Here is a 10,458-nt window from a genome sequence, read left to right as displayed (position 1 = left end):
GTGGTTTAAATGTGAATTTTTAACTATGTTATCCATATTACAAAAAACCCAAACTAATAGATAAATTTCCTTTTTAAATGTATACAAATATGAAAAATCATTTCCTCTTTCGGACAAACTTTCTTTGATTGGTTTATTATATTGGGAACATATATAATAAACACTTCTTTCTAGTCATATTAATTTCTTCTCCCCATGAGACACATGGTGAAAAAGACAAGCGTCCTGGAAATTAGGTTAGAGGTTTTATGTTGTTTCCGTATTTTTTTTACGCCACTCAGTCCATCGTTTGTATATATATATATACACACACACAAGTGCATGACTAAATACACATCTTCACATTATTTCTCGTCCCTCGTCTATATCACCACCCTACCTTTAATGATAACTAAAACTCTAAATAAAGATGGTCCCTTTATTCTTCTTTTGTCATCATTAAATATCCATTACATTATCACCCTCCTTTCAATTATTTACTTTAATACCTGATTTGTTACGCTTGTTTTGATTAACCAATCGATTCGCTTAAAGAAAATTTGTTATTACTACATTTGTGTATGATCTATTTATCCATCTGTGAAATAGTTACAGTGATAACACTTGTTAATAAATATAAGTGATTTCAGGAAATAGTAAAATCTGTGTTGTTTATTTTAAATAAACTTAACTGAATATTTCAATAGTTATTCTTTTTGTATATACGCTGTTAACGTAAGTTATTACCGTTGATTTATTTTGTATATATTATGTAATAACATATAATATCAGTGGATTTTGTTTAATATGATTATATTAATAAGAAATAATTAGATATTCCATAATTAAACGGTTAAACCTTGAGATAAATAATAACACTGTAATAATAATATAATAATCCTGCGAGCAGGATCGTGGATGCGCACTCGTGAGGAGTCCTACAAAAGGACGAAACGGCCGTCCATTGCTTTCAGATTTCCAAAGGTGGTCTAACATCCATCGGTTCATAATCTCAATCAAAATCCCAAAATAGTCTGATGATAAACTATCTGAAATCTATAATAATAAATGTTTTATAAAAAAAGCTGATTCCTTACTGAATTGTAGAAGAAAAGTGAATATACGTTGTCACTTCCAGTTTTTAATATATTTAAGTCTAGCCTAAAGTTGATTCGTGCGTTTGAAGAATATTCAGAACAGTGTTTGTGAGTAATTAAGAAAAAAAGACAAAACAAAAATTGAACCATCTATTTAATAAGACTAATAAAATGAACTTATAATTAATAATGAAATCGATCTATAATAATTAGCAATTATATAAAATGGTAATTCAAACAATTCGATAATTTAATAGTTTAATTCATGAGTCAATTAAAACTAAATCACTATGGAAAACCTTATAGCAATGAGTGACCGTTTTGTTCTTGTATGAGACTCCTCAGCATATCAATTCATTAATTGTAATTAAAAGCTCATAGAGTAGATCTTCTATTGCGTTACAATATTATCGATCAATTTTATTGGTAACTATGTACATATGTATTTTGAGGAAGATATAACTTATTATACTCAATTCTTTATTCATTTCATCTTAAACTGAAGAGTCTAATTGAAATCTATAACTACTGATAATTCATTTTATTCAATTCCTTGTTCAATACACAATTATGATTTCAGTTAGTTATGTATGAGTATTTTGCTATAATGAATCATAATTCTATTCATCATTTAAGTTATAATTAGATATACATATATATAATTAATTATTGTTATAATTTAATGACGTTTGCTTCAATAAATACATTTATTAACGTTTAATCTTTGGAATGTAACCTGATTCAACTATTTAGTTATTAAATAAAGAAGAAAAATGAAACTGCATATTAACCTTCTTTTAATAGATGTTATACATATCTATATTACATAATCATCATCATCATCTCATATTCGTCTGGTAAATATATTCCATATGAAATAATCTTAGATTGATTTTAGATTTCAAATCATAATAATAAATTGTACATGATTATTATCTCTATCCTAAAACTAGAATCGTTTGACTGTTAATCGAAGCAAGTATAGTATTTTCCGCAAGTATTGTCATTTGATTCTGTTTGTATGTGGGCTGTGATACTGCCCGGGTGCCCAAACCGGTTTTTCTTAGGGGGCCACACCCCGAACCTTTGACCTAAAAGTCTGATCCACAAGGCAGTGGAGCGTCGTGAGGAGATGCATTCCCATGGTAGCCGATGACCATGAAATTGGTTCATACGCCATTTATTCCCGCAGGATACTGGAGCCCATGTGCACCATTAGTTTGGAATCCAGTTAAAGCGCCGGACATTCGCTTTTCGTCCTCTCATTTTTGTAAACACCCTTGCCACGAGAGTGCAGTGAGTAGGACTTCCCTGGCAGAGGCTGTATACGCGTGGCCGTGTGAGAGCATTTCGAGAGGGAGGGTGGACCCACCCCACTCTCGGCCATACCAGGGCATTTGGGGGCGAAACCATAATCAATAGTGAAATAAGTTTGGAACTTTAAATACATATATTTACAATCATCCGTTTTATGAATCCCTATTATTGGTATTCAGTTATTTTTTTTATTGATGAAAATATCAATAATATATAGTTAGATTAATAATTTAATGAATCGTTAATGTAACCCATTTTAAATGTTCTTAACAGGTTAGCATATTTCCATACTGTTAAACTGAATTTTCCATACTTCTTCAATATGTTTATCTAATTTGTTGAAGTGATATTAAGTAAATTTTCTTTGGTTGGAATTATGGTCACGATAATTGTACACTTTACTTCATCTCAATAATACAAATATGATTAATGGTTCTTCGATATTTTACTACTAATATCAAAATGTTTTACCAAGAGTTTTTGTATAGTCCATCTTGATGATAACATTTTTCTAATTTTTCTTTTCTTTGTTAGTTTACTTAGCAATTACATTTAAACAGATTGATATGTTGAACAGTTAGTGTTTCTTATATCAAATGGAGTAAATTGAACAAAAAAATATCTAAAACTCCTATAAGTTGAACTGAACTGATTTTTTCCCTTTACTATAAGTTTATCCGAATAGATCTTGGTTGGTTTACTGTTTTCTTTTTAGACTGTTAAATTCATTACACATGATTACTTCGGGATTAGATCAGATTTAAGACACTAAAGATATATGATTTTATTCAAGCTAATTGTTACTATAAGATTGAGACCCTTTTTTATCATTTAAAGATGAATTCAGCGTTAATTGCAAATCAAAATTTGGTTCAAACCATTTATTTTGAATAATACTAGTCTTTTTGTCTTTAAATTAACATGATCTACGTTTATTCAAAGTAAATATGAACCCGCTCTTTAAGTAACCTTGTATTAGGGATTTCACAAGGTCAATAGTTACTGGTTATAAATACTTGAAACGTAACTAATATCATATTTAGTGGAAAATAATCAAGGTTTATAATGCAAGTTTGTAATGTTCGTTTTTCTAATAAAGTCTAATATAAATCTATTTGAACATTTTTTTGTGGAACTATCTTCGAAGTGTCACTAACGTACATCTCTTAGGGATTCATTACTTTTCTAAAAGTCATTCATGTATAATCAATGAACTTGTTATTAAAACAACAAGTTACCCATCAAATAACTTTGAAATTTTAACAATAAAGAATCTGATTCAAGATGAATTATTTTACTTATAGACCTCATTGTCATAATCAGTGTCAACAAAGGAGTCGTCGTATAGACTAATAAAATCATGTCAGTCAGCTACAACGTAGGACTAGGCACACATATGCATCGATCCAAGTTGCCATACCACATTAGTACAGCAAGATGAACACCGGATTCACAGTAGTTAAGTCAATGGTGGTAAAATATAAAAGAAATATCATGTATACTTAATCAACTGAATAAAATCATATCTAAGTTGATGGATTACTGTAGCTTAGCTAACATTCATCAAATGGTTTAGTTTACCATGGTACATCTTGTTGATCAACCAATATATCAGCAAAATTCTGGGATTAAACTAAATTTAAATATTAAATAACAATGAAGTTCAGAAAGCTCATTTCATTCTATTTAGAACTTTTCAGTTACAGTTCTGATTAGTTTAAATAATGAGTAACATTACTGACTATTCTGAACAAAAACTAAAAAAAATTATTTTGCAATTTCATCAGAAAATGAACGCACATTCATGAAAATGAATATGGAAGCAATAGCTAAACCTGTAGTATTCGTCTTAAAAAATGCCGATTCTTTTCTTCTTCCTATTCTTCATAATATTAATTATCCGATAGATTATAACAGTAGATTAGCATGATTGTTTTGTGATCATTTATTACTTACACTGAACTATTTCAATATGAATACAATGTAGTACATTCTTCATTCATTTAACTATGACAATAGACTTATTTTCTTAATGTTATCATGTAAAGTAACTAAATAACTAATCATTCCACAACATTTTTTTTTACTGTTTAATTACTCATTTAATTCTGTTTGATTGATATTATCTTAATCATTTTTGGCAAATTGAAATTATATTACCGTTTATGTAAATGACAACAGAAAGATCTATGAACAAGATCATTGAATCGAAACATGTATTACAAGGAGTTTCCTAAAAAATTTCAATTATTTATAGCTTATATGGAGAATACAATGGTATATAAGTTAAAAGTTTAACAAGAGGTTAAAATTTTTAGGTTTCATCTCCTGTAGTCAAGTCATGAAAATATATCACCTAAGAATCCTATACTAGAACATGACAGTTGTTTAACACTTCCCAGTGTTTAAATGGTTGTCTATAATCAGTCCATATATAGACCACATAAACATCTTTATCTTCTCTCATAGTTTTACATTGTTTATTAATGAGGGTTATTTTTATTTACTACATTTAGAAAAAAGTGAATAAAAATTACAATAAAACATTTAGCTGTTTCATAGTAAGGTACCAGAGGTTATTCGAGTTCTTTTCTTCAGTATTTTTTTCTTAATAATATTGGCATTCATGTCAAAAGTTTGTCTACATTTTTGTAATGAAATTATCTTATGGTACGATTGTGATAAAACAACAATTGAAACAATAATATACCACTTATTTCTCCATAGAATTTACATAAACAAATCAAATGTCTCCCAGCTACGTTCACTATCCTTTTGTTATCCACCGATATATATATATATATATATATATACATTCTATTAGAGTAAAAATCTTGTTTTAAAACTAATTGTAATGATTGAAAAGTGTTTAATAATATCAAAAAGTATCTAATATAACACAGTGTATAACTTGAATCTATTATGTTCTCTTTCCTTATATACAACACCAGTATATAATAACCTAATTTTCCATACCTTTCAATGTGTATGATTTTCAGTTTTTTTAAAAAATTTGTTTTTTATGATTAGTACTTTTGATTGTTGCCAAGAGATCACATTGAATTTATATATCAAACTTCTTTTTGTTTTGTTACATTATTATTATTATTATTATTATTATTATTATTAACAGGAATAAGTTATCATAATTCATTATTTGAGGTTAAACGTATCAGAATGATATTTTAGTTTACGTTCCAACTAACCGATTGTATAATCAAATAACATTTTTTCTTCATCATTCTAATCATTCATAATTAACAACAACAACAACGACAATAACAACGACGGAATAAAAAGTATGTGAAGTCACAACTTCATTTACAAAAAAATATGACAAACCTCACGTTTAATGATATAACACTATCAAAATGAATGCAGACCAAATAACTAAAAAGAGAAAAAAAAGAAAATAGACTAGAAAAGAAATGGCACGTGTAGAGAAATCTTTTCGTTTTTTCTTTAAAAAAAAAAGAAAAAAAGAAAAAGAAACAAACAATGATATAAACAGAATAATTTTCTTTGAACATTCAAGTATACCAATTGGTGATCAAATAAAGCGCTGTAATATAGATGTGTAACTATAAAGTTGAGATGAAAACATTGTAAAAAAGGAAATATTTTATGAGAAAAGTTAATGTTTACACATGGACTTGATCGTTTTAGATTGATAAAATGCCACTGGAATTAATTGATGAAATAATTAAGTAGTGAAATGTTTTCTAAGTGACTGATTGATATGAATAGATCAAAAGAAAGATCTGAATGATTTTATAGAAACTATTCAATATTAAGTATCTATCCTATGAACCTATTGGATTAACCAGTATTCATTTAAAGAATGTATGTATCGAAGATATTTAGAAAGAATATATACACTTATTAATCATGTTGATAGTATTCGGAATGGTAAAATTTATAATGAAAATGTATATTGGTGTAGCTTGTGTTTTACATTTATTAAGTTTAGAAATGTAATTTGTTGATTACTGTCAACAAAATGAAACTATGAACAAGTGCATTTTATCAGTCTCCATGTGTTCTATATATAAATATATATATAAATATATATATATATATATATATATATATATTATTACAAGTTTTTCCGCTTCAGCACACAAGTTACCCATAGAATAGAGAACTGCTAGGAAATTAATTGAAATGAAGTAGAATACAACACCACTGCATCATTTAAATTAAACTAATTAATTGTAAGCACAATTTTGTTACTACGGTAACAGGTTGTGCATTTCCAAGAGGTTAGTCTCAAAATGATTTTAGCTTGTAAATCTAGTCATCTAGAAATTAGATTATAAAATGTCTATAAAAGTGATTATATTTTAAACTTTTATAGGTAGATGTTTACATCATGAGTTTTAAGTTTGGGATTGATAGTGTGAAGAGTATGATACAAGGAATAATTTAGGTTTACTGTAAATCTATATTCCGTACGTTATATATTACGAATACTATGGCTCGAAACATGAGACATAATTTGTTACTTCATTAATGAATAACATAATATAAAGAATAATTTTTTTTTAAAGTTGGTTGAACTACACAAAATATTTAACACTTAATAATTAACTTGTGTATGTTATGCAATGATAACAAATACAGATTAATATTAATAAAGTGGAAAATTCAGTTATTTCAGTTACCAAGTCTTTATGACTATGATACAGGAACTTGAAAATAACAAACGAGTTATAGTACATAGAGTTGTAATTTGCCTATCTCGGTTATTTATTCTTATTATGAATTATTTCAAGGAAGTATACAAGATACCTTCACTTGGTATTGTTTACTTGTATCTTCCCATTGTGGTTTAGGGCTGCAACTGAACAGTATCTTGTTAGTATATGTGAATCACGTGCGGATTGCTTCAATATTACTTTAAGTCACAAGCTTTATAAGCAAAGATGGATAGTGGCTAGCAGTGGAATCCAGGACGCTGGTTTCGTCCTATTTGGGACTCGCAAACTGGATATACCCACATTTCAAAGGTTAGTCGCTATTAGAACTCAGTAGCTAGGTGGATGACGTGATGGCGTTTGGAGGGGACGGTACTGAGTTAGAGTTCCGGAATAAACATCGACTCTGGAATGTAGGTACATCCAGCTAATGAGTCCCAAGTTGGACGAATGGCGCGTCCTGGATTCCACTGCTAATCACTATCCATCTTTGCTTATAAAGTATACAAGACAATTTTATTTGAAAACAAATGATAGGATATTAATATATTGTTCCTACCAATTTTTAATGGATGAAAAAGACAATTGCAATTTTAAAGATTTTTTGTATTAGTTGCTTAGTTCACTTTGTTTAAGTTGGTTTGATTGTTCATAGAAATAAAAATGTATCGTGAGTCTGAGATAAATTCACAAAATTGAATTAAGTCAGTTTAACTTCAACCACGACAATCATTGACTAAATGCTATTCGTGAACAGGAAATTTATCTTTCTCAAATTTCTTAGTAGTATTTAGTTTTGTCTCTATATAAAGCTAACATGAAAAAAACCTGTAGGATTTTAAGTCAGAATTTTAGTTCCTTAAGACCAATGGATTTATAGATATGAATGCCAAGGTTGCACTTGATGGTTTCAAATAAACTGAGCATTGAGTACTATTTAAACTTGTTTTAATTTAGTGTCAATTATTTATTTACTCTGAAGAAGTAGCTTATATTAAGTTACGAAACGTTAGAAATACTTTTTTTCTGATCATTGGGATATAATAAAAGAATATTTAACGATTTGGAAATCCGTCTATTTAAGATTTCAGCAGCCGTATCTCCTTTAGCAAGTAAATTGATGGATACACATTGATGTGACCCGAATAGGTAGTTTATCCTTAACACATCCAAGAATGGTAGGCCGGCTTGAGAAAACGAATCGGAGCTTAGCTGAGTTTTCTCAAGCCGGCCTACCATTCTTGGATGTGTTAAGGATAAACTTAGGCTATGGGCCACATCAATGTGTATCTATAAAAGAATATTTATATATCATGTTCGTAATCCAAACTTTTGGGTTTTCTAACAGGTATCTGGTTTAATAAATAATAATAATCATACTAATGACTTTATTCAATATTCCATATTTGGTGTATTATGAAATGCTCTGGATACAATATTTCTATAAGTTTATCTTACTATGCTTATATCACCAAGACATATATCTACATACATATTTATGTGAATGAAATTTATAAATTATATAGTTATGTGAAATATTTATAAGAAAATAAGAATCTATAGTTTGTGTATTAGTATCAAATTTAAGAATATAAGCTTTTGATTAAGTCAGCTTTTACAACGTGTTCACTATAAAATTGGTTTGTTAGATACAGAACAATAGAGTTTTGTAATTTTGTGTAAATATACAGATTCCATTGTAACTGCATCTCTTTACAATGTAAGATATACAATCGGAAATATGTGAAGTGAATGTTAATAGTTTGTGAATGTCCATCCACAACTATATTCGTCAATACATTAAAAGATTCATCACATATCTTTTCAACTCCCTTTAGTACTCTCTGAAACATGATTAAAACGTATTTTCTGAAGAGACTAGGAATGAATAAAGGAGAACAGTAAAAGATAAGTTACAGATAATGAAATTGATGAAAACATGTAATCTTTTGATAAAATGTCAGACGAACAACTTTTTTCGATATTAGCAGAATATGAGAAGACCAAGAGAGATTACAGGAAAAACTTAAACCACGGTAAATGACATTGGTAATAGTTCCTATCACAGAATCTCTATTGTATAAACTCCATATAACTTCGACTAGGTGTTACAATGTGTCTCAGGCTAAAGTTAACAGTTTGGCATTTAATATGATTAAGTGTAAGACAATTAAAAATAAACCATTATCCAATGAACGCCAAGAGCTCATTCATTTCCAGCACATATAAGGGGGTAGGAATTGAATTACACTCAGTGGCAGCAAATTATTCAGAAAAAGTTACGGTAAAGAATACCTTGTAGAATATCACCTTTAGTTAATAAAGACGTATAATATCTTCCTTCAAGCTTAGTATTTTGTTCTCTTCCAGAGAAGTAAGAACACAGCTAGTTGGTTATCTAGCTCTCGGTATTAACGCTGTCAAACTTGTTTAATGATAGTAATTGCAAAGCAGAATTAAAGACAAATGTTTAATCAAGAAATGTCTATCGAAAACATTTTTCACTCTTTTCCACATTGAACACCATAGCAGTTGCAGGACAACTAGAATACTATTACTTTGGCTAGTTCTATTCAATAATCTTTTAGTCATTATTGTTAAGATTTAAAACATTATGTCATACTGTATTTCATTAGGTCCATTATGATGTTAGTTAATTTTTCTCATTTTCAGTAAACAAAAGTTGAATTTCCATATGGTTACATAAATGTAACAACTGTAAATGAAACCAATTAATTTTGTGTGATAGGTTCATTGGATTATTTCATTTGTGCAAACAGTGTTATACCACTAAACTATTATAGTATATGATGATTAGAAGTTTTATTATTAAAGCTTAAAACAACAATCTGAAGTATTCCAGTTAAAGGTTGTAAACAATAAATGATTGAATGGTACTGATCAAAATGGATTGGTTTCTATTAGTTACTTGATAAATGTCAAGATATCACAAAACGCGGTCTTCAAATTCAACAGTAACACTTCTTTTTGTCAGTTTGACTTTTATTATTATTATTATTATTTATTGATAAAGAACTATAAACATTTGCCTATACCAGAAACCATTAAAGATTCCTTCCTTTTAATATGTCAAAAATATTTCCAGGAAATGAAATTCATATGGCAGTTCAAATGTTATGATAAAGAAGGAAAAAAAGAGAGAAAGGATATCTTACAATAACTTGAATGTATCTCATTTAATTTTTATCATAGTATAAGTGTTATTTACTTGATTGACATAATCACTTAAATGAAAAGGATTTCAATCAATCAAATTTAATAGATTCTATGTATTGTGTATAGGTAGTTTGTAGGTTTGTTTATTGTCAAAGTTATCATGAAAATGAATTCATAACTATTAAGTGATG

At 28.4% G+C, this 10,458-nt stretch overlaps 1 protein-coding gene across 1 annotated transcript in view; it reads left to right on the top strand.

The window, feature by feature from the left end:
• Positions 1 to 665: 665 nt before the first annotated feature.
• The window catches only part of GATA4 (Transcription factor GATA-4), a gene marked incomplete at its 3' end in the record, with an annotated part of 31,359 nt that continues 21,566 nt past the window's right edge, over positions 666 to 10,458 (top strand). Inside the window, exon 1 of the mRNA XM_012939248.2 lies at positions 666 to 714. The remainder of the gene's footprint in view (positions 715 to 10,458) is intronic.

The sequence above is a fragment of the Schistosoma haematobium genome, chromosome 3, assembly GCF_000699445.3.
Source record: "Schistosoma haematobium chromosome 3, whole genome shotgun sequence".
Lineage (NCBI taxonomy): Eukaryota > Metazoa > Platyhelminthes > Trematoda > Strigeidida > Schistosomatidae > Schistosoma > Schistosoma haematobium.
Note: the sequence above shows the minus strand (reverse complement) of the source record. Positions and strands in the feature narration are given on the sequence as shown.